Genomic DNA, 24,784 nt, shown 5'->3' with positions numbered 1-24,784 from the left:
CTGTTAGGGGAGGCCCAGGGGATCTGCTGGGGGGTCAGTGGCCCAGGCCTGTCATGTGCCCTGCTCTGTGAATGATGTGGGGCTTCTCCCGAGAGTGCTTGAGCTCTAGGGTGTTTCTCTGTGACAAAACTCATAATTAAAGTGTGGCAACAGCCTATTTCTTTGAACAGAGTCTCTTTCTGAGTCAGTCTGGGGTTGGGTTCAAGGCAGTTTGTTGCAAACACTCCTTTTAGCTGCCATCGGGGGCTGGCACCACGAGCTCTGTGTTTTAAGCTGATTTTTTTTTTCTTTTGGTCCTGACAGAGCTTGTCATTATCTGAATATGTAAACAAATGTGTATGCAGGTGTATACTGGTCGGGATCTTTCTCTTTCTTGGGGAAGCATGGTTTTCAGCAGCGTGAGGCTGGGAAGACAGACATTTCATTATTTCCAAAGTCCTGTGGGGGCAGCTGTCACACAGCGTTACTCCTGCTGCCCACGGCCTGCGCAGAACAATGCGATGGAGAGAGCTCCATCTTGCACAAGCAACAATGGGGCATAGTTGAGAATCCTGCTGTATTTTACATGTCTCCTGAGGGAAGAACTTCTGAAAAGATGAGTGCAAGTAGGTGTTAATTGTGGTTGAAATAAGGCTTGGTTCATTCACTCCTTCAAGAAATGTTTATTCCCCCTGTGCCAGGCATCTCAGGAGAGATGGAAATGCCATCAGAGTCCACAGCTGCATGGAGGAAAGCCCTATAAAAGTGTTGTTTTGTTCATTCATTCATTCACCCATAGCAACTGCAAAGGGTTCAACCCGTCCTAGGAACTCAGTGCCTTAAACCTGACATTCTACAACTATAATGATTACAACCTGTACAAAGTGCCCCCAGTGGAGAGAGGCACGGGGCAGGAGGTGGACTTGCACAGAGGAGAGAGTTTTAATTCTAACTGCTGAGGTCAAGTTCTTCAGGGCTGTTCTGTGGTTTGCGTTTATTCCCACGGGTGTCGTGGGGTTCTTTTCCGGAGCATTGCTCCCCCTTCTGATGTGAGACCACCAGCCTTCTTTCCTCCTGCTGTGTCTCAGGGTCACATGGAAGGTATCTCTGCCATCTGCACGATAGTCTGCTTGTGTGCTGGCCGTTCAGCCCCACTCCTTGGGGGACAGCCACTGCTGCGCCTCCAAGGCAATCCCGGGGGAAATCAGTCACTGGGTGAAAGCAGGGAGAGGGTCAAGTTCTTGAGAAATTATACACTGCGGAGTTAGCCTTGAGTCACCAGTCCTGGGTACCGGTAAGTTTCTAAATACAGGGACCTGATCATTTCTTCAGAGCCACTGTGCTTAGGCTGAGGGGACATTCCATCCAGCGCCCTGGCCAGACTCTAGGTGCTAATGTTTGCTTGGTATTAAGGAGCAACCATCTTTCTCGGCCAGAGGACTCTGTCTCATCTGGAGCAGAAGGACACTAGAGCACTGAAAGGTTCTGAATGCCAGTAGCTCCAAACAGTGATGGGTAAATGGGAACAGGACACGAAGGGACATTCACAGTAGAGCAAAAGCCTATGCCCCGTAACCAAGGAAAGCTGTTCAGATTCTTTTCAGGAAAGAAATGAAAGGCACGAATCTATAATTTGTCTGCTCATCTAATTGGTAGAGAGTTTTTAAAAAAACCGCACAGAATTTGCTGCTGAGGATATAGGAAAGAGGATGTTTTCATCCATTATTGCTGGGGGGGGTGGTGGTGTGGATATAAACTAGTGCAAACCTTCTGGAGTGTAATTTGGCAATTTTTGTATCACCAGCCTTAAAATGTTCATAGACACTGAGCCAGTGATTTTACTTTTAGGATTTTGTCCTAAGGCAACAATCAAATTTATGTACAAGATTTATGTTCAAGAATATTCATCTCAGCCATTAGTGTAATAGAAAAAATATGAGAAGCTACCTAGAAGTCCCACAATAGGGGGGTTGAATAAATAATTGATGGCACAACTGAAAAATGGATAACAGTTCATTCATTAAAAATGGTTTTCTCAAAGAATATTTAATGATGAGAGGAAATAGTGAAAAAGCAGGACACAAAATACTAGATGGAGTATTTCAATTTTGTTAATATTTTAATAATACAAGTACAGAAAAAAATGATTAAAATAGCAGTGGGGGTCTGATTATGAGGGATTTTCCCTTTATATTCCTCTGTATTTGGTGCTTACAATAGGGTATGGTGTATCCTCTTGGAGCCTCGGTTTACTGCTCTGTAGAACAGGGCTCTTCATGCCCACGTTGCCACGTGGCATGATTTGGACACATCTGCCATGGTACTTGCAAATCCCCAGCCCATTATGATACTCAGTGAATGGTTATAGTATCATTGTCAGCAGTTGCCAGTTGCACACCCCTAATCCAGATACTGATTCAGAACTACTACTAAGACTATTTCTCCCTCGGCTTTTATAAAGACAGCAAAAGGATTAATTGAAAAAAAATCTAAGTAATTTTTCCTGCAGTTCTTAATATTAACCTTCTTCAGAAGGATTGATGATGCTCAGCTTTTTGTATCTAGCACAATCATCTACATTCTTTCTAGTTCAGAGTTCCCCTTATTCAAAATCCAGGTCTGTTAACTGGCAGCACCTTATCACTTGCCTTGTCTCTGAATATTCTCCTGAGATGATGCAAACTACATATTTACTAATTAGAGAGAATGCTGGTCCCTGCAGCTGAAGTAGTTCAAAATTCTGTTTTCAGTGGAATCCTCATCAGTGAAAGAGGAACAGCGGTTTTCCCTAATGCAATGCTCTCTGCAAAATGCCTATTGCTTTCCTCCACAATATTTGGTCTTACCTCTCTCTTTTTCTCTTTCTGAGGCCTCCTGTTTGTGTCTGCTTGGGGGCCCTGTTCTTTTGAAGCTGAAATTTACAATTGGTGGGAAAAAGTATCTTTCAGGTGGGGTCAGAGTTGAAAAGGACTTCCACTGTGCAAAAATTATTAAAAAGGCCGAAACACCTGCCCTATGAGCCACTGTTAATTATCCCTTCTGCTGGCCTAGAGCTTCATTTTTTAACTCATCCACCCTACCATCTATGAAGGCCCAAATAATGGGGTCATTTTGGAGCTCTGAATGGGTACCCTGAACTGGTGGCAAGGCAAAGGTAAGTGGCACTCTGCCTTTTTTACATACAAGTATTGAGGCGTCTTCTTTTCAAAGTAACACGTTCCCAGCCAATCTGACCCATGTAGAAGGGAAAAACACTTTCCCCAGCAAAGTGATAGAGAAAGGTGGACGTAAGAAGGAAGAGGGCTACTAAGGAGGGGAAGCATTTTATTATTAATCAATGTGTAAGTGTGAGCTCCTAGTTTAGGCACGCAGTCATAAACACATCATGCAACTGGTGTGATGAAACTACTAACAAGCGAGGGTGACTCACTCAGGGTCTCTGCCATTGACCATCTGCAGATGAGAAAGCCTGGGTTCCCCTGACCACTGTACCTACTCCCCCTTGGAAGGAAAACAATAACCACGGTTGGGAGTGCACAATCTCTTCTTTACTCCTGCTTAAGTCTCAGATTCAGGGTTGGGAATGGATGACTGTGGGGGCTCGGGGCTATGTGTGCGTGTGTTGCAGATGGGAAAGCTTCCTATTTCAGGCAGCTCTGGCCAGGGGCACCTGAAGTTCCAAGTCAATGCTCTGGACTCTCATCAGGATTCTTTCACTAGGAGCTCAGGTGACTTTCTTACCCTGCTACTAATCTCTAAAATGAGGACGATACCCACCAACTGCCCAGGGCTGCTGTGAAGACTCAGGGAAGCTAATGGAGAGCCGAAAAATCAGTGGTGCCCACAAGTGGCATTATTATTCCTGGGATAAGCTTCTGCTCTACTTAATTCATTTGGGGGGAAAAAAAATCCAGCTTCTCTTTGATGACACCTGCTCAGGAGACATTCACTTGTAATAGGATTACAGAGGTTTTATTTATAAATGATGTTTCTTTTGTTCTCTTTGTGAAAAAGTTTATCCTCATTGTAGAGAATTCAGCAAATACTGAAGATATAAAAAGAAAACAAATTTCGCTCTTAATCCCATCACATAGAGGAAATCACTTTTAATATTTTTGTGAGTTTGCTCTTTGTGAGTTATCTTGACTAGATAACTAGGTAAATTTTAATTACCTATTTAGTTTTTAAACACACCCACACAACGTTTTGGTGGGCCATTTCCACCTCGGAGAAATGGAATGTCCCCTGGGCTATGCCTGTAGCTACCCTCTGGGGAACTGAGGAGGCCAGGTTGCTCGTCCTTCATAAGGTGGTTCTCGCCATCCAGTGTCCAAAGAAGATGATACTATCATCTACTGATGATTCCAAGCCAGGTGCCATTTCCCTAAGCCTTAATGAGTGAGACCCAGTGCAAATTTAAGCGATTCTTTATTAACCACTTCAGGCAGTTGGCCCAGTACGGTCCCCTGGATCAAACTACTCCACTCCCTTGGACGTAGTCATGGTTGTCTAGGCATTTTGTGGGGACGGGGTGTCCCATTTGACACCCCTTTTCTCTCACTTTGCATATTCATTTCCTTTCGTTCCTGCAGTATCTTTTTCTCCAGGATGTATCTCCCTTCCCTGTTAAATAATCCAATGCCATTCCCTCAGGTCACTTCTTTGGCTTCACATTTTTAAGCTTAAGCCATCTGCTCAATACTATTCAACTGCTCCAGAAGTTGGGGTAATTCCAACTCAGGGCACCCTCCCCCAGGAGGTGGGGATATTGTTCAGTGGATGGGGTTGGAGGGTGTGTATGATGGTGGCTGGCATCGCGGAGGGAATTCCAATCTAGGCTGCATCTGACTTTCTTCCCTAATATGAAAAATAAAAGTTATGTTGCCATCAAGAAAATGATTTCTCTCCATTTTTCATTTTGATATAACTTTGACCCTTTTCTTTCCATGTCATGGCTAAGACTGATGCAGGCAGGCCAGTTCTGAGGACCCACAGGACCAGCCAAGAGGGTCCTTGGCTTCTCACAGGAAGAAAATCAAACATGAGCCAGCAATAGAGAGAGATACAGATGAAGCATCTAGAAGATTCGGAAAGGAAAAGAGGGAGTCCAATCTTTACTTGGGGTCTGGGATTTTTTTTTTTATTGATGATTGTGGTCTGGTGCATGTGTCCTCTCAGGTATCCAGGAACTGGTCAGAACGAGGACAAGGCCCAGGTGCCCATCATAAGTTACTTATTCCCTGAAACCAGGGGTCTTGGCATCTAGCATCAGTGATCTGGAATACATGTGTGATAACTTAATCTGGTCATCCTCCCCTGGTTCTTCCTTAGGTATTATCTGTTCCAGAGAAATCATTAACTCCTTGTTCCTTACGAGGAGGATGTATGGTATTTGCATTTGGAGGCATGTGTAGAGTGGGAGGGGCACAGTGCCTAGCAAGAATAGAAGCTGGATAAGGAGCAAAGGAAAAAAAACACAACTTTTTCTCTCATGTAGTTTCCTGGTCTCAAGACCTTTACTTGGCTACACATTCTCACCTTCCCTGCCTGGAATTCACCAGAAGACATTCCTTCTTACTTTAACTGGCAATGGAGAATTCCTTCATTTTTCTCCAATGACAAGAATTCCCTTTGACCCTGGGGGAGAAGTGAGCAAGATTCTGATGTTGGGAAAATGTAGAAAAGTGAAGTCTTTCTGCCACAAGTATGATGAGCGGGGGGGCGGGGGGGGGGGCAAATGGATGTATGACTGTTACCAATCTTTGCCTTTCTCCTACTGCTGCTTCCTTCTCTGCCTGGTAGAACTGTGCCTTGGATTTGGGGTGCTGTATGAGGGGAGGAAAAGGGAAGGAGGGGCCACAGGTGAATGGGTGAGTAGGCTGGTGGAGGAGAGTTGGTGCAAGAAATCTTGAAAAGTGTAGGAGCATTTGCTGTGGTAAGAAGAGTGCCCAGAAGAGAAAAGGCGAATTTAGAAAAGAATTCTGTGATTTATAGATCCCCCTCAAAGACTCTAACGAACGTGCTTGAGCTATTTTACGATTCCTTTTTGGTTGCTGGACTCTGCAGAGAAAAAAAAAAGTTCAGTTCACTTAACTTTATATTGTGTCTCCATGTCATTAAGCATTATTTTAAAGATATGTGTCTTAATGGCTATATCATGTACCATAATATATTTAACCAATCCTCTGGTTTTGGACAGTTAATTTCAATTATTTTCTTGCTTATGAATAGATCCGTAATGAATATTTTTGTCTTTAATTCTGATCATGTCATTTTGTTAGTCAGGGTACTTAATGGTACCTGATGTAACAAAAACCTAAAATCTCAGTGGTTTAGCAGCTTAAAGGTTTATTTTTTATTCAATTTACTGCTGAGTGTTGGAGTGGGGGAGTTCTGTTCTTTGCAGATAGCTCTGCAGATACTTGGGCCCCTTCCATCTTGTGGCTCCACCTTGCTCAGGTCTTCAGAGCCAGGCACTGAGCCCTCTGCCCTGGAAGGCAAAGAAGAAGGAAGCTCAGAGACTTCTTGTCGTGTGCCATGCTCTACCTACATGCAAGGAGGCTGCGAAGGGACTCTGGCTTCAGGTAAAGGGAAAGGACATGGGTCATGGTTAAGAACCAATCATACTGTTTTACTCTCAGAGCTTTAGAGTATAAAGGGTTACATTCCTGTGATCCCTTGCCAATGGTAGAGAATTGTGTTTTGCTTTTAGAGACATTGTGCTTGGTCTTGCCACATCTCCCCATAAGCTCTTCTCAGTCTCTTTACTCTGTGGCCTCCTTGTCCCCCCAGAAGCTCTGGCAGGATACAGGACACCATCTGGGAGAAGGAGATCATACCTGCTGCAGATCCCACATCCCTAACTCCTTCCAGATCTCTTTGCGGGCTTATTTTCCCAGATACAGAGCACAACTGTAGTTGACTCTGTGGGTGTTTCAAGGTCTCTGATTCCAGGACTGAGGGATCACTCCACGCCCTCGGGAAACGCTATTAAATATCAGGACCTCTGACTGGGAGGGACAGTGAGAAGGGGGCAGGTGGTTGCAGGGGAAACTCACCGACGTTTCCAACACAACTGGCTATCCCAGCCCCCGGTTTCTGGCTTTAGTAACTTCTCAGCTAACGCCTGTGATTAAGCATCAAGACTATTAAATGCTAATTGAGTTCAAAAGCGTCTCCTTCCTGCTCTAAACCTCACTGGCTATAACGGGCTCCTGGCCTCCTGGCCATGGTGTCTGGAGTAATGCCCCAGGGCCCGTGCGGTCAGCTGCTGCTGCTCACGTCTGTCTTGGCTGGTTTGTGTGTGTGTGTGTGGGGGGATTGTTGTGCACAAGCCGACTTTCTCTTTTTAAGCAGAATGCCCGTTGCTGTGGCTAAATCAATACTCTGGAGAGAGCTGTTTGCCCTCAAAACTGCTGGTGCTCACAGGACTCTAATGTGTGCCCTAACATCCATCTGCTTTTCGTGATCTGTTTTTTTCAGATATGAAGATTTGGCAACCTTGTGGTTTGAAGTGTTCCTAGAGGGAAATTCAGGGGATTTATCCTGGACCAATGTAATTCTCCTTCCAAACAGCTCCTTTTCCTTGGGCCCCTGGAGAAAGAGCCTCTATCAAGCTCTCGCTTCCAGATGTACCTCCCACCATTCTCCGTGGGAGAATGCTTGCCCTCTTGCTTTGGTACCTCACTCCCTCATCCATTCCCAGGAGATCTAGGAACCGGATCCCACCGTAAGATTTCTGGACAATCGTTGTATTTTATGCTTATCCTGCAACTAGATAAATCCTCGTTAATTAAGTGAGGCATCAGAGCCAGGTGTTGGTGGAGTATTGACATTGCAGGTGGGCCCCCTGCCTCCCCACCCTCACCAGCCATCATGCTCGCCCCGCCTCTTCTCTGAGGAAGGCCTGTGCCATCATTTGAAAATATAAAGCCAGTCCCAGGGACCATCTTGGCTGACAGGGCAGGCAGAGTGACTGCTGCTGGGGTACCCCCAAACTCCTGCCTTTCGGGCTCTGTGCAGTTACCTCCTGGGTGTACAGCAGGGGGTCCACTCCCCAGCACCCTTCCCCAACTCCCCCCACCCTCTGCATGGGGCTGACAGAAAGGAGCAAGCACAATGTCCACCACTTCCTGAGTGCTGAGGCCCTGAGGCAGCAAGTGGCATTAGCCATTGTTGGCCTGTTGGTGGGTAACCGCTGGAGTCCAATCATTCAACCCTTTGGACAATACTGTGAGTTAACATCTACTAAAATATCCATCTCACTGAAATGGAAACTAAAGTTCAGTGTGATTAAGCAACAGAAGTCCATGTTTTGACTCCTTACCCTAATATATATTGTGGAACATGGAATATATTATATTTCTGCAACATATACCACACATGTTACATATATCATCTATTTTATGTACCACGTATTTTTTACAATCTTTGCAAGAGCCTTGAAAGGTGGATATTATTATTTTCATTTTATGAATAAGAAAGCAGAGGCTCTGACAGCCTAGGAAGTTGTGTTGTTATGTCACTATTAACAAGTCCTTGAACAGAGATTTGAATCCTAGTAATCCTTTTTTTTTTTTCAGAAAAGCTATGCTCCAAAACATATTTTGGTCAAGTGGCTTAAGTGACTCTCCCTCAAGCTTAGCACTACAGCATAAAATAGGACACTAGTGCTTTACCAGAAATTACCAAAAGACAGAATCAAGCAGAAATGATGAAAAAGGGCCCAAGGAGATGAGTAATGCCCCCACTGGCTAAATAAACCCCTGGAAAACAGAGTCTCTGAGAGCAAATCATTCTCAAAGAGAAGCTAACAGGAGGTGAACAATTCTTTCCAGAACATTGTCTTATCTTTTAAAAGAATCTATAAGGGGAAACTACTTTATACCTACAGTTTAAACCTAAATTTGGCCATGTTTTAAGTTTTGGTTAGACATAGTTTGGACCGAAAGAATACTAGCTTTTAGGAAACAAGACAATAGTATAAAGTATATAAATATAAGCTTTGTTAATTAAAAAGAGATAGACAGAGTCTGTTCATATAAACTTGGCTTTAAAGGAAAGGTTGATGAGGGAGCCATTTTATATAAATGAAGAAGTTTCAAGCATCTGGTAACTAATTTTGGAGCTGATGTTGAAGCAAGTAAATAAAATGACCTCCGGGAAAGATCAGAGTGATGTTTTATAGAAATCTGGGGCTAGAGGGACCTTGGGAAGTATCTAGTCCAATGATCTCATTATAAAAATGCAGGAATGGAGGTGGAGCAAGGCAAAACCTCCTTACAGTCACAGAGATACAGTTGTGATGCACAAACTCTCTTAAATATTATTTTTTGAATAGCTGTGTGCATCAGAAGCAGAAAAGGTGGTGAACATTTGTGTTTCTAGTCTTAGACCATATCTCTGGTACCATTTGCCTTTAAACCCCATTTTGGGGACGTCTGGATGGCTCAGCAATTGAGTATCTGCCTTCAGCTCAGAGTGTGATCCTGGGGTCCTGGGATCGAGTCCCACGTCGGGCTCCCTGCATGGAGCCTGCTTCTCCCTCTGCCTATGTCTCTGCCTCTCTCTGTGTCTCTCATGAATAAATAAATAAAATCTTAAAAAAAAAAAACCAACAACCAATTTTGTCCCTATATGAGGCTTTTTTCTCTTTTTTTTTTGAATTAGCTATAATCAGTAAGTTCTCCTTAAAGAAAAGACCAAAGTCAAGGACTTCAAATGTTATTTATTTTTTGAAACACTATATGCATAGGGTACAAGATCAAAAAGTTATCAAAGGTAAGGTTTTACAAAATGGTCTCCCTGTTATTCCTGACTCTAGCAATGCAGCTCTCCATCCTTGAGGGGCTCCCTGCCAACAGGTTGCTCTGTGGCTTTCACAGTATCCTACCCATGGACAAGCACATGTGTAAATATGCATTTCTCCTTTTCTTTCTGGTTTACACAAGGGACAGCACACGCTTCATGGTGTCCTTCATTTTGCTTTTATTATTTAGCAATGATGGTGCTTAGGGCAGGCTGCCCCTAAGTATGCCAATATTGCATATTGATTATTTTGAATGAAAGTTGCTTGAGAAACAGGTAGTGCAAGAGGGCATTCTGACCCTCCTGTCTGCCCCCTGAAAGCAGGAAACAAATCTCCCCAAGTGGAAGGTACTCTCCCTGAGCCAAAGATAGCAAGGAATTCTTATCACCAGAGATCTGAGAATTCAGGCCTGAGAAGGAAGGCTATGTAAACAAATTGTGCTTGGTTTTTTCACTAGTGAGTACCCAAGCCTAAATCACTTTTTCTTGTCGGTTCTTTACAAATGTATTGTTTCTCTTTTCTTTTTTAATTTTTTAAAAAAGATTCTATTTATTTATTCCGCGCACGAGAGAACAATCAGGAGGATGGCAGAGGGAGAAGCAGACTCCCCACTGATCCGGGATCCCCAATGTGGGGCTTGATCCCAGACCCAGAGATCATGACCTGAGCTGAAATCAAGAGGCCAATGCTCAACCAACTGAGCCACCAGGTGCCTCACATATGTATTGCTTCTTTGCATAAAAGGTATATAAATAGCGTGCTGTAGTCATTTTTAGGTGCTATGGAATGAGACCCCTATACATATGGAATTAATTTTTCCCCCTTCTATTAATGTGTCTCGTGTCAGTTTAATTAGACCAGCCAAAAGTATCTAGATGTTTCAGGGAAAATATTCCTCTCCTCAATAGCAACAGACCTTGGGGAGTGCTAACATGTCAGATTCTATCCAGTGCTTCTTTCCTTTGAAATGGCTACCATCTTTTATTGTCTGGAAATACTGGGATTTATTTATTTATTTATTTATTTTTATTTTTATTTTTTTTAACACATTCGAAGGTTACGTCCTCTCTTGGCTCTTTCAAACAATGCTGTGATTAATATCTTTATACACACATCATTTTACATGTAGGAATAAATCTGTAGTATGAATTCCTAGAAGTGAAATTATGGGAACAAATGGGATTTGTTTTACATTTTGGTGATTTTCCCAGCTTTCTATACCGCTAGAAAAGAATGGGTTACCTATTTCCCCACTCCACCTCCAACACACAGACTTATCAAGATTTTTTTTTAATTAAAAAATTTTTTTGTTCTTACTTTTAGGTATGTGAAATTATAGTAGGTGCAAAATATCTGATTGTATTTCTCATTTGCATTCCAAATCAGGTTGAACATCCTTATGTTTTAAGTCTTTGCAGAAATAAATATTCTGTTTCTTTTGTTCATTTTCCTACTGGTTACTGGCCTTTTACTAATTCATAAAACATTTCCCTATATGAAAAAAATGAGTTGCTTATCTGTATTATTATTTATGAACATCATCTCCATTTTGTTACTTGCCTCTGATCTTGTTTATTGCGTATCTCCCCACCCCCCCGCAACTGGCCATGCAGAAGCTCTCTTTATTGTGGATCTTTCTCTTTGTGTTGGATTCCATGTCATGTTTACTAAGACCTTTTCCACAAAAAGCTATAGTACAAAATCTCCTCATAGTATACTTCTAATACTTTTTAGTATTTCTATTATTGTATTTAAAGTTTTGATCCATCTAAACTTTATTTTATGGGAAACATACATTAAAGAATATATCTGTGTTTTTTCAGATGGTGACACAGTTATCCCGATACCATTTCCATAAAGTAATCCACGTCTAGTGCACTGATTTAAAATGCTACTTTATTTCATGAACTCAAATCTACTTCTGGCCTTTGTGTTTGGAGCCATTAGTTGGTCTGTCTAGTCAAGAAGCAGTACAACATTCTAATTTTTATAGCTTACAATATATTTTAATAGTTGGTGAGGTTCTACTTTTTAAAAACATTGCTCATTCTTTTTGCTTATTTATTTTTTATTATGGAGAATAAAACCCATTTGCATGTTTGCCCCTCTCCTTCCAGAAATACTATGGGTTGCATTATTTTATTATTAATTTAGGGGGAATTGACATCTTAATGATGCTGAATATTTCTGCTCAAGAACATGGCATGCCTTTTATTCATTAAATATTTTTATTTGTGTCCCTCACTGTACCTTAAAGTTTTAATCACATAGATGTTACATATTTTTTTATGTATCTTCCCAAATATTTTAACTTTATTCCTACTATTTTTTAATTATATCTTCCAACTAATTTTTATTTTTATTTATACAAAAATTATTTAGTTTGATATATTAATTATATACTCAGATATATTTATCAATATTTTTATTGGCATTATTTTTAAGTTTATTCTCTTATGTTTTCTAAGTACACCCATATATCATACACACATAATTAATACTAGTTGTATTTTGTTTCCTTCAGAACTTGTATCTCTTCTTTCATTATATAATTGTATAGACTACTGCCTCCAGATCTAGGTTAAATAAAAATGTGATAATAGGTATAATTATTTCATTCTTGATTTTAATGGGAATGCTTGTTCTATTTCTACAGTAAGCCCCTCACACTAGCCCTTGAATACATGCATAAGTGTTTATACTTTTTAATGAAGTACATGTGTATTTCTATTTCATAAAAATTATTAATAATTGATTCCAATTTCATCAAGTACTTTTTTTGAAATCTATGGCAATTATTATGTGATCCTTTCTCAAGGATCCTTTTCTTAACTTTATTTTAAGGTAGGCATCAATATACCTTTCTCAAGGGTTGGATTCATTCAACATATGAGCCTACTGTGTCCCAGGAATTATTGCAATTACAGGGAATATAGTAACAAACTGAAGGGATAGTTCTCCACTTACTTGTAGTCAAGTAGTAATCAAATCTATTTTGATATGATAATATGGTAGATTATGTTAATCAACTTTCTAATGTTCAATCATTCTTTGATTTCTATGGTAAGCCTCATGTAGTCCTGGTGCATTATTCTTTTAATATACTGTTTGATACTATTTGTCTTTATTCTATTTAAGATTTATGCTTTAACTCAGAAGTAAAATTAGCTATTATTTTCTGTATATGCTCTTTTTTTCCCCAGATTTTGGTATCAGTATTACTTTTTTTAAATAGAAAGATTTGAGTGATTTCCTTCCTTTTAATATGCTTTGAGTCAGTTTTAATAATGTCAGATTTATCTTTTTCTTAAGTTTGTGATAGTATTCGTCTGTAAAACCAGCTGGGCTTGCTGTCTCTTGAGGGTGTAGTTCCTTGACAATTTTCTCTATTTTTTTTATGGTAACTGGTCTCTTTGGATTTACTGTCTCATTTATGTAACATTTTAGTCTCTTATATTTTCTGTTGTGTCTGGGTTTTCAAATTTGTTTGCATAAAGGTATGCAAAATATTCTCTTAAGATAACTTCTCCTGTATTTGAGATTGTTTTCTCCTTATCATTTCTTATTTTGGTCATTCTACTTCCCTCTTTTGCTTGATTACTGAATTAGAAGCTTATTAATTTTATTGTTTGCTTTTGTCAAAGAACCATTTACCTATGTATTTATCCTACCATTTTGAGTTTCCTGACTTATTAATTTCTAGTTTTATTTTAATTAATCATTGTTTCTGTTTATTTTAGGTGTATCTTGTTTTTTATTTCTAGATTGCTTATAGTATGTTTAATTTTTCAGTCTCTTTTGATTATTAATGTATGTAAGACATTTTATTTTAAAAAAAAATATTTTATTTATTTATTCATGGGAGACACAGAGAGAGAGAGAGAGAGAGAGAGAGACATAGGCAGAGGGAGAAGCAGGCTCCCCACTGAGCAGGGAGCCTGATGTGGAACTCGATCCCAGGACCCCGGGATCATGACCTGAGCTAAAGGCAGATACTTAACCACTGAGCCACCCAGGTGCCCCAAGACATTTTATTTATTAATACATTCTTAAGGAATTTTCTTCAAAACACTATTTTAGATGTTTTCCATAGATTCTATTACCTAGTGTTTTCATAGCTAAGGACAATTGATGCCAAACTGACATACGTCCCCATAATGCCAGGCAGTGTCATCGCCTTAAAGACTTTTGATTAGAGGAATAAATATTAAGACTTATAAACTTATTTGAAATAGTTTTCCACTCAAATATTCGGGATAATAAAATCAGGTCACATTAAAATAAGTGTGATAATTGTTAAAAGTGCCAAACCATATTTATGATTTGATTTTCTTAATACATTGCTCCCAAATACTGTATTTTGAATTAATGTTCATATCTAAATGGATTAACATTTTTTCTTTACTAAACTACTAGGAAAAAAATGGAAGTCACTATTATCTTTGGTCTCTCAAAATCCTTTTAAATAACCATTTTCAAAGGAGCTGAGTATTTTATAATAGTCATATTCATAGGGAAGAAACCATAATTTACTTTGTAGCGGTGTACTTCAGTCAAGGAGAATTTACCTAAGAGGTAGTAAATAGTCCAGCAAACTTCTATGTGTACAGTAATGAGAAGTAATGTATTGTTTTCATATAACATTATTCAGACTCGAAATACATTTATTGAGAAGGATTTCATATTCAGCACTATGCTGATGAATCAGATACATTAGCTCTTGTAATAATCCTCCTAACTTTATTTTAAGGTAGGCATCAATATACCTTTTAATATTTTGGAAACTAAACCTCAGAGAAGGTTGCTTGCTGTGGACAGGACAGGACATAGCTGGGAATTAACACCAGATCTTCTGATTCCTCATCTAGCTTTTGTCAAATATCAGTCAACTAGCATATCTTTTTTCTAGTCTTCTCTGATAATGGCAATTCTGTCAGACTGACAGATGTTTCATTCTTTCTATACGCATTTATTGAGCACCTACTTTCTCTTTTTTTTTTTCAGGGTTTTATTTATTTATTCATGAGAGACACAGAGAAAGGTAAAGACAGAGGGAGAGGGAGAAGCAGGCTCCCCATGGGGAGCCGGATGCAAGACTGGATTGCAGGACTCTGAGATCCTGACCCAAGATGAAGGCAGATGCTCAACCACTGAGCCACCCAGTGCCCAGAGCACCTACTTTCTACAAGACCCTCCTTGCACAGAGATCTCTTAGTGGGCGAGCTGCTTTGCTACCCAGAATGTTTGCTTATGCAAAGGGATGGTTGTAGGGCTTGGGAGCCAGGAATCAGAGGAGGCAATCACTCAAGAAAAATGCAGACCCGGGATTCTGAGGATATTCCAAAGGCTGAAGAAGGTCAGAGGCCATGGAAGGGAGAAATAAAGCAGGCAGGAAGAAAAGTTGCAAATAGTGTGTCACTTATTGTAATGTACAAATAGTGGGCTCTTAATTTTATGTTTTTTAAAGGTTCTAATACTGAAAATTAGCTAACTCATAATGACAAGAGTAAGAAGAAAAAGAAGAAGCTAAAGAAAAGGAAAGGAAAAAAACAGTCTCCAGAAGCCACTGAAAATTACAATTTGGGAAGTATAAGATATTAGGATATCATCCATTCCATTCCTTCATCTTCAGGCAGAATGAAAATGTTCTGATAAGATGAAAGAACATAGTTCTGGACTAAATTGTGTCTTCCCAAAAATTCCTATTTTGAATCCCTAATGCCCAATGTGATTGTGGAGATAGGGCTTTGGGGGAAGTAATTAAAGTTAAATGAGGTTGTAAGGCATGGCTTTGATCTAATAGGATTAGTGTTCTTTTAAGAAGAGACCCCAGGAACCTCTCTCTCTTCACCCTGTGAGGACACAGCAAGAAGATGGCCATCTGTAAGTCAGGAAAAGAGCCCTCACCATAACTCAACCCTGCCAGGGGTTGACCGGGGAATTCTAGCCTCCAGAACTGTGAGAAAATAGATTCCTGATTTTTAAGCCACTTAGTTTATGGCATATTTTATGGCAGCTCGAGCTGACTGATATGAACATATTATATTTTAGAATAGTTCCCTATAACTTGAACTCTTTACTAACTCTTTGTTAGCATCAGTGACCTTGACAGCTATCGGATATAGATAAAGGATTGGCAATGAGGTGAGAAGCCTCCCGAGCAACTGAAGAAGTTTTGTTAATCACATATACCCTGCATCCGGGGGCAATTTTAGGGAGTGCTAGGGAGCCCTTGAAACTTGGTGAAGATGTCTGACGAAATAGATTGGAAAAGGTGAGGGTAGTTTTGTGTAGAGTTGCTTGTGTGTACAGGAACTCACAAAGATGTGATATTTAGGGGGCATTCCTAATCTTTAAATATGAAGTCAAGAAAGGAAATCATTCCCTCATAAAGACATATGATTTGTTATTCCAGAAGATGAAAAGTCACAGTAAATGGGTCAAATATTTAAGCCAGTGATACAATTCATTCATCCACTCATCCATTGTTCAACAAATACTTACGGTGCCCTAGTGTGTATCAGGCCCTGTGCTCTCATCAGGTCAGGAAGCTTCTCTTGGATTCTCCAGCTTCCATTATCATTACATATTGAACAGCAAATATTCTTTTTATTGATCTTGGTTTTTAAAATGTTCTATTGGTCAGGCCTCTTTGATAAACCTTTGTTTATGATGCCCTCCCCTCCCCCACCATCTTAAGATCTTCACTTATCAGAGTGAGGAGTCCAGTAGAATTTTCCCAGCTTAGTTTTGGAGAAGCTTTACATTTACTTCATAACCTCAAGAAATATGTTTCTAACCTGCCAAGATGGAGAATCCCAGCTGGGTCTTTCTGTGCAGCTGATGATTAGCTTCATTAAAACTTTCACTTATGAATCTGCAACATTTGTGCCCTTATTCCCATAGACTGGGTCATTGCACTGTGCCTATTATAAGGGCAGAAGGAACATATTTCTTTACAGAAATGCTGCCCTCAATGGAGCTAGGAGGGGAGAACTATGAAAGGAACACCAGTTCATAGAAGCTGTAGATCACAGAAGCCCAGCAGTGCCTTGAAAGTTGGGGAAAAAAATTGAAGGTTACTCCTAATCATGGCAGTGACATTGCTATAAATATATTGGCATATCTGTTCTTTCTTAGCCCTTCAATGTCTTGAGCTATGGGGACTGTTTTAAGGAGCTTGTGTCGATTTCAAAGCTTTCCTCTGGAAGCTTAAGACCTTCTTAACAGCTCTTTAATAGCTAAAAAGCAGAGTTGGATTCTGAACCTCATAGCTCAGACATTTTGTAAAACCAGTGCAAAGAAGATTTAAGCTGAAAAGTTGGCGCCGTCATTCTTTCCTTCCTCATCTGCCAACCTGCTGGATCCTCCAGCCCCCTCAGACACCCATGCTGCATGCTTGGAAATGGAGCTGGTTGTGGTGAATTTGCTGATTTTGTAGTTAGTTGGTGAGGTTACCTGGGAATAACCCCCCAATCCAACTCCTGAGAAAAATCAGTAACATGTACAATATGGCTTTATGTCAGCCTGCCCTCACAGACACCACGTAGCCTAAAATCTTTTAAACACCAAATATCTGTTTTTCTTGTTCTTTCCCCTCCAGACAATCTAGGAAAAGAGGGGACATTTTATTTATTCCATTTAGTTACAGTTTCATGCCTTCTTTTCTGTAAATGGCTCAACGATCAGTTTAGGTTGACTATAAGACAATTTTAGGAATATTTATCATGAGGTCTAAGATTGAAAATTAAAAAGGAAAGCAGGAATTGTAAGAGGAGAGAGGAGAGAAAGAGGCACAAGGGAGAGGAAGGAGGGGATGAAAAAGAAATACACCATTGGAGTTTAGAGATAGGAAGGAAACAGCAGGGAATGTGGGAACCTTACTTTGGGAGGACTGTTCCAACAGGAGAGGGTTTTCTTGTTTCCTAAGATCTGGGAAGAGCTAGCATTGGTCTCCAGTCTGGATCCCAAGACTGCCTCTTTACAGTTAGCCCATCTCTCTTGCTCCATGGGACAAAGGCTAGGCCCTCTGCCCTGGTCTCTGTTGCAATCAGCAATAATTGGTCATTCCCTACTCTTCACACAAGCAAAGAGACCTTGTTTAAAATAGGCCTTGTTTGTCTTATAATCCTGAAATAAAGTCAAAAGAAAAAGTGTCTGGTTCCCTTAATAAACTAGGTGGTAAAACAGAAGCATTCCTCATTGAGGAGAAAGATTTTTTTTTTCTTTGATAGGGGGTGGTAGCTAAAGAGAACCTGATAGAATCTTGTCAACTTCCTTTTAAGATGAGTCAGAGCCTTTAAGGACATAGGATGAAAGGCTAATAACTCTAGCAGCAAACTGATGAGGGTCTTAGTGGGGAGAAATTAAGGGAAGCTAGTGTTCTGGAAGGTGTTTCAGAGGAAACCAGCACCTGTCTTCTGGAGAGTAGCCCAGAAGGGGAAATTGAAACAGCCAAGCAGATGGGAGTCTGAGGGAAGGAGAGAGGTGCCTGGCTCTTGAAGTCTGGCTATGGTCTCATTAGGAGATGGTGGTATGTGAGGAACAGCCAGGGGAAAGTCAGGAGGCCAGAATGAGCTTGAATGGGAGGTGGCTGTGAAGGGCTGGGGTGTGTGAGGATGGGGGTGGAAGAGGTTAGACAGGTGAGATGGAACCAGGTGTCACTTAACTGCAGAAGTCAGACAGAGTGGAGGCCAGGAATCTTACCTAGGCCTATGTTTCTCAAACCCCAGGTTACTCATATGTGTGAAGCATCTTCCTAGAAACTCAGAATTACCCAACTATTGGGGGCAAATCGTTCTTTAACTCCCGTACTAAAACAAACGGATGTATTTTGGAGTAGAACACAAAATCAGCATGACTTTCATAATAAAATATGCATACATAAAAAAATTTGGGGTTGCAGCAGATCACTTGGATGACACCTTCATACCCCAGGTACTCCGTTCCACATGGTATATGTCGATGGGGCAGTTTGAGAATATCCTCAGGCAAGAGGAAGTGAAGTGTCATTGCCTAAAGCTGTGCCCTGTGCCTGGAGTGTATTTTCTGCCCCCCTGAGCATCTTCTGGTCCCACTCCAAGAGCTGATCTGACATCCTGGACTCATGGAGCGAAATGGTTATGCATCACATTCATAGTGGCCCATGCCAGGACGTCACTGCTTAATATCAAGTGGCAGGAAATTTCTGTGATCCTTTGTACGTGGTTTGCCACCATTCTCTCAACAGCCATAGAAATAATTATTCTTACTCTGATTTACAAAAGAGAAAACCTGTGGCAGGGATTGTCAACATGTTCAAGGGGTCCTTTCAAGAAAACGTCTATGTTAGGACATGGGTTCTCTTAGGCAGGTGGTCCAACAGCTGCGTCCACGTGTGCGGACCTGTATTCTGGAAGAGGGCTGGGTGCCACATGGATCAGCTAGCCTCAAGGAAGGCATGCTGACCTTCTTAATTCAGTGCTCCAACTTGTGTCAGTTGGTGCACTGCTGGACAATATTTAATGACAGCTTTTAGCTCCATATTTCTTAGGAAGAATTTAACTGAAGCAAAACAGAACTTAGGTAGGCAATTTAATCTTGCAAATCTCTGTCTCTGTCTTTCTCTCTCTTTGCTTTAGGTTATTTACAATTCTGGCTCACTAAGTATAAGTAAGTATAATCACAACTTGAACCACCAGAATCACCTGTTTTTATTTAGCAGGGTATTTTAAATAATAAAATGTTCCTTATTGTCTTCAAACCTCATGAAGCCCTGTCTATTTTAATACCAACTTTCTGAAGACTCATTAGTAATTAATGAAATCATTAAGAATGGTTCATGGTGACTGACACCTTCCTGGCAACCACAATCCCCTCTCGTACTTAGTGGAAATGTCACTGGCTCCACAGGTTTGATTTAGGGGGGTGGAGTGGGCGGGTGGAGGGAGAGGGAATTAGATTACATCAAGTTTCACAACAGCCATCAGCAGGAAGGGAAAGCTGTGAGTATGTTCCTCCAAGTTTCTCTACTTAGGGAGCTGTGCTGAGAGAAGTTTTCTGAAAAACCTTTCCTTCATCCAATGCTGGTTGTAAGAAATCCTGCTAATATCATGTTTTCACTAAAATGGCATTGTGTGGCTCAACTCAATTAGCAAAGATGCAGTGTTGAAAGTCACCCTCTTTTTTTCCCCCTCCTGTTTTCACACATTTCCTTCTTTCTTGGCATTGCCTAGATTTATTCTCCTCTTCTCCCTTTTAGGAATGGAATTTGGCATAAATAAATGATAACTGAGAAAATGGTATAAACAGAAGCGTAAACGCAGGGTGTCTCCAGCCTCACACGGAAGGTCAGGGTGATTTGCTGTAGCAAGTGGTTACCCACAAGAAGGTGGTAGTTCCAGCAGTTGCTATTTCATTTGTGTTTTAATAAAGAAACCCACTTTCCTTAATTACTCAAAGTGGAACATGAAGCCCCCAAAGCCCCGCAGACCACTAATGCACCGAAACTGTTAAGTCAAAATGGACTACTTTACCAGGGTACTGGCCACAGAATTGAATTCCGTACATTTCATACCCCAGTGCATTTAAATTGTATGAAGCTGATATTTAATACAAATGCAAGTGCCAGTGGAATCTGCATATTTAATATGCATTCTCTAACTCTCAGAAATAAGCAGTTGATCTATGGGACACAAAAGGGATCATCCTTCTCTCAAAGAGAATATTTTATGACCAGGCAGTTTAAAAGGCACTGACATAAACAACTGTTTGCAGCTCTCTCTCACTCATCTTCAAAAGGCAAATAGTACATGTAAGGACAAGCTGTTTTAGACAAAGCATTTTAGAAAATCACTTGAAATGTTTTCCTTTTCCTTTAAGGACAACTGAACTTTTGATAGATGCTCAAGAGAGTTCTAATAATTTAGTTTATTTGTCGTATTTTTTTTTTTTTTTACAGGGGACGGAAGGATAGTTTGAGGGAACAAAGCTGAAGCCTGCTTTCTCTTGGATGTGGAAATCTTACTGCTTAAATCATAAAGGTGTTATTTATGGTTTTTACACCATGACTGAACATGCCAGATTTTCTGGGGCAGTGTCAATTTTAAATGAATAGCTAAGTTTAATTTCATCACTGCATCCTTGTAAGAATTTCACCTAGACAAATGAATAAAATATAAAACAAATATTTTGCTACATCCCCTGTCCTAGTTTTTCATTCTTAATATATGGTCACTCTCCTTTTAGCTATACTGAGATTTGCAAAGCCATTATGGAAATGACTTAATTTGGAGGTATGTGTCTCACAAATAAAATGTGCATCCCACATCTCATTTCCTTCTAATGCTTGAGGGAGAAGGAAGGCATTGATGAAGAGCTGCCTCATTTTCTAGAGAGAACCAAGGCTCTGAGAGCTGGGAGGGACTCCTGAGCTGCTGGAGTGACAGTGTCAGTCTTAAATTTTCACCTCCTGGACTCCAGGCTGGGCCCTCTCCCCACTCTGCCCCGGCTGGATGGGTGCTCACTGCAATGATGATTCCACAAGGCATAGTGCCACTCACACTTTTTGTTTTGATTGGCTTTTATTAGTCATCCCACCCCTGGGTGCTGGGTGCTGTCTGTGGGGTTATAAAGATATAAAGGAGGCTGTCTCCGTCCTTACAGAGCTTGCAATATATTTAGGAAAGCCAGACATGTACCCACAGTGCAGAAGCTCACCCGACAAGGCAGGAGGGTAATGCCATCGGCCTCCAAGGATGCAGATGGTGATAAGGGTTGCTGACCTACAAGGCCACGGAGAGGAACTGGAAGTACAGCTTGAGCTCAAAGATGTGTTGATCCCAGAAGGTGAAGGCTTGTTTTCTAATGAATCTGAAACTTGACGTTCTAAGGGCTTTCTTTAAAAGACCCCCTTTTTTTCTTCTTAAAAAAGATTCACCTACCAAATAGCATCTTTGCATATGGTGAAAAAATGCATTTAGGGAAACAAAGGCCAGACTTTGTGCTTTATGATTTTTTTGTTGAACAAGAGGAAATGCTTGAGCCTTCCCCACCTTGGTGGATGACACAGTTCTAAACTACGAATTGAAGCCAGGTCAGAATAAGCCAAAGTGAGGGTTCAACAGAATGGTGAGCTCTGGCGTGCCTGTCTCTCTGGACCTCCCAGCGAGAACAGTGAGGAATTCCAGACTTTCACTGACTTTAAGTACTGCTCCTCCGAGACTCTGCATAGCCTGCAAAGGGAAATCGGCTCCCGGGTTGGGGGCTTCCGTGGAGCGTGAGTGGAAGAACTGATGGACCAACTCCAGTGAAGGCGCCTCATTTGTTCCCCCCAATAATCTAAAATGACCTTCACATGCCCTCCAAGGTGGCCCCGGGCTAAACATCACTATATTTCTTCAGCCCTTCCCTAGCTCTGCTTTCCAGAGCCTGACAACCGGCAGAAACCCCGCTGTTACATTTCTCTCTGCCCTCAGGAGCAGGCACCAGTTTGGGGGCGGGGGCCGGGGGGCGGGGGGGGGGGAATAAGGCCAGAAAATTGTTGCTATGGGCTCTGTTTTGTGGAAGTTAAAATGCTGGAGCAAGAATCTGATTGCTTGATAGCTCCATCTCTCTCCCTCTCTCACCCCCCACCCCTTCTCGAGCTCTCCTCGCCCCCGCCCCCCACTTTTCCTACTCTCCCCTCCTCCCTCCCCTGGACTCCCAGTCCTGCCCCCACCCCGGGGCCCGAGGAGAGCCTTACAGGTTGTCAATGAAACACGGGATTATTTCCTTTGATGGCTTAGATAATAGTAGGAGCCAAAGCAATGAGTGAGGTCGGCTGAAACCAATGCGGTCCTGCCCGGGCCCGGAGAGCCAATCGCAGGAGCAGAGGGCGGGGCGTCGGCGCCCGCAGATAATTGCTAAGTGCCTCCGAGCACAGTCGGGCCGCGCCGCCGAAAGGGCTGGTCGCCGACCGGGAAGGCGTCGCCGCCCGCAGCTCCCGACCGCGTCCTCCGCCGCTCGCAGGGACCAGCCGCCGCCGGCCGCCCCGCTGCGCCCCGCCGAGAAGGTCCTCCCGCCTGCGCCCCGGGGGTGCTGCTGCCGCCGTCCTCCGCGGCTGGCGGGGGAGCAGGGGTACAGGCATTGCAGGAAGAAGAGAAAAGTTTAGGGCAGGAGACGTGACAAAGGTGGGAGATCGCCGTCTTTTGTCGGGATGAAAGCAAGCTGACAATTTGGAAAACTTCTGCGCTGCCGGGAACTGGCTTTGTTTACTACTCTCTCGATTAGCTGCACTCAGGTCTGTGGAAATAGGACTGGGCAGGGGCCAGGGGGACTGCACGGCTGGGGGGTGAACTCAGGCTCGTGGGGTGAAGGGAGTGGGCCCCTGGATGCGCGGCTTCCTGGCGGACCCATCGTCGCCAGGCTGGTGCCCACAAACGGGGTTGGTGGGTTGGGTTTTGTGCCGTAGGGTCTGCCCCTTCCCATTACCTTGACCTGCCCTCCCCTAACTCCGTGACCTTCAACTTGAGTCCTTCCTCAAACTTCTGTCTCCTCCCGCCCTCCCACCCTTTGCTTGCTCTGTCTCTGTTCCTTATATTGGTGGAAAAAGAAATTTCCTGGGGGTGTGGGTGTGGGTGTGGGTGTGGGTGTGGGTGGCTGTCCTGTTTGACCTGATGGGCATCCGCGTGACACACAACTTGGTGAGAAACCAACGAGAAACAGTTCTCAGAGGAAGAGAAATTACTTAATTGATTAGCTCCCGAAAACCGGAAGACTTTCCAGGCTTGGTGTGTCCTGAAGTAAAGGGGGTGAAGCTCAACGGATCCCCTGTGAAGGTTACACCCTTATCAGAGAAGGGCTGTCCAGGGCAGACAGGCCAGTGGCTCTAAAGGGTGGAGGCTGGTGGGAGGGGCAGACTCCTAGGAGCTGCATCCGCAGGTGCGCAGGTAGGTCCCTGCCCCAGAGGGTGCTGGAGCCACCATCTACCCTGTTTCTGATCATCGCTCTTCAAGCAAAAAAGCTCGCCACGGTCAGCAGGTCAGCAGCTGGTTCGGCCTCGAAACACCCTTGTGCATTCTAAATTGTGAGACCGCAAGGGCCTCCCTTGCTCTGAGACCTGCTTTTGGATCCGGGGCAAACTCCTTTCCCCGGGCTTCTTCAAGTGAGAGGTGTTAGATAGGCCTCCTAGGAAGCAAGGTCCCCATGGAGAGAAAGGTGATGTGCTTGGTCTTGAACTTCCTGCTTTGGCGCAGGCAGCTCCTATTCGAATGCCCTACAGCACTTTACCAGGTGTGTCCTCTGACCTGCGGGATGCTCTGAAGCTGCCAGTCCGGGTCTGATCTTACAAGTCTCAGGGGCTTTGGGCAGGTCAGGTGAATTGCCTCACCCCAATCTCTCTCCTAGACCTGAAGCTGGGGAGTTTGGTTCCCAGTCTTGGCCAGAAGTGAACATCCTGGGAGGGAACCTCTAGCAACCCCTTGTCCCTATGACATCCTTCCTGCTGAGGTGCCCGTGACATTCACCCTTCTCTGGCTTCACACATCACTTTCAGCTTTTAATTCTTCTTTAACTGCCACAACAGGTCCTCCAGCTCCTTTATGCAGCTATTTTGGGTGGGAGTCCTTATTGTCGGAGCTCTACTCACAATGGTTAAAAAACAGCTGCCTGACTTTTTTTTTTTTTTTTTTTTTGGGTCAGGATACAGTCAGCTTTCTCTTCTGCACATGTCTGACAGTAAACAAAACAAACTTGCAGCCCTGCAAATTATGCCTTTGTGTTTGGGAGCCTGGAGTGGACACTGAGCTTTTTGTCTGCCATTGGGGCATATTTGGCCACACACCTTCTCTCCTGTGGTCTTTCTAGGGCAGGTGACCCCAGAGAGCCCAGGAGAGGAGGTCCCCAGTGAGTGGAGGGAGTTGGAGAGGGGGCCCTGTTTGGTTTTCCAGAAGGTAGTAATGAAACCAGAAAATGCTTTTGAGTTTCTGGGGTGCCTTGAACCAAAAACCGGTAGTGAAAATTGAGGGTCCTTTCAATTGA

At 42.5% G+C, this 24,784-nt stretch overlaps 1 protein-coding gene across 2 annotated transcripts in view; it reads left to right on the top strand.

The window, feature by feature from the left end:
• The first annotated feature begins 22,705 nt into the window (after nt 1-22,705).
• The window catches only part of ZMAT4 (zinc finger matrin-type 4), a 364,991-nt gene continuing 362,912 nt past the window's right edge, over nt 22,706-24,784 (top strand). For both annotated transcript variants that reach the window (XR_005987338.1, XM_041752405.1), the window contains exon 1: nt 22,706-23,045. The gene's annotated coding sequence lies outside the window, so the exon portion shown is untranslated. The remainder of the gene's footprint in view (nt 23,046-24,784) is intronic.

This window comes from Vulpes lagopus, chromosome 4, assembly GCF_018345385.1.
Source record: "Vulpes lagopus strain Blue_001 chromosome 4, ASM1834538v1, whole genome shotgun sequence".
Lineage (NCBI taxonomy): Eukaryota > Metazoa > Chordata > Mammalia > Carnivora > Canidae > Vulpes > Vulpes lagopus.
The sequence above is the reverse complement of the archived record's forward strand: the minus strand, read 5'-3'. Positions and strand labels throughout refer to the sequence as shown.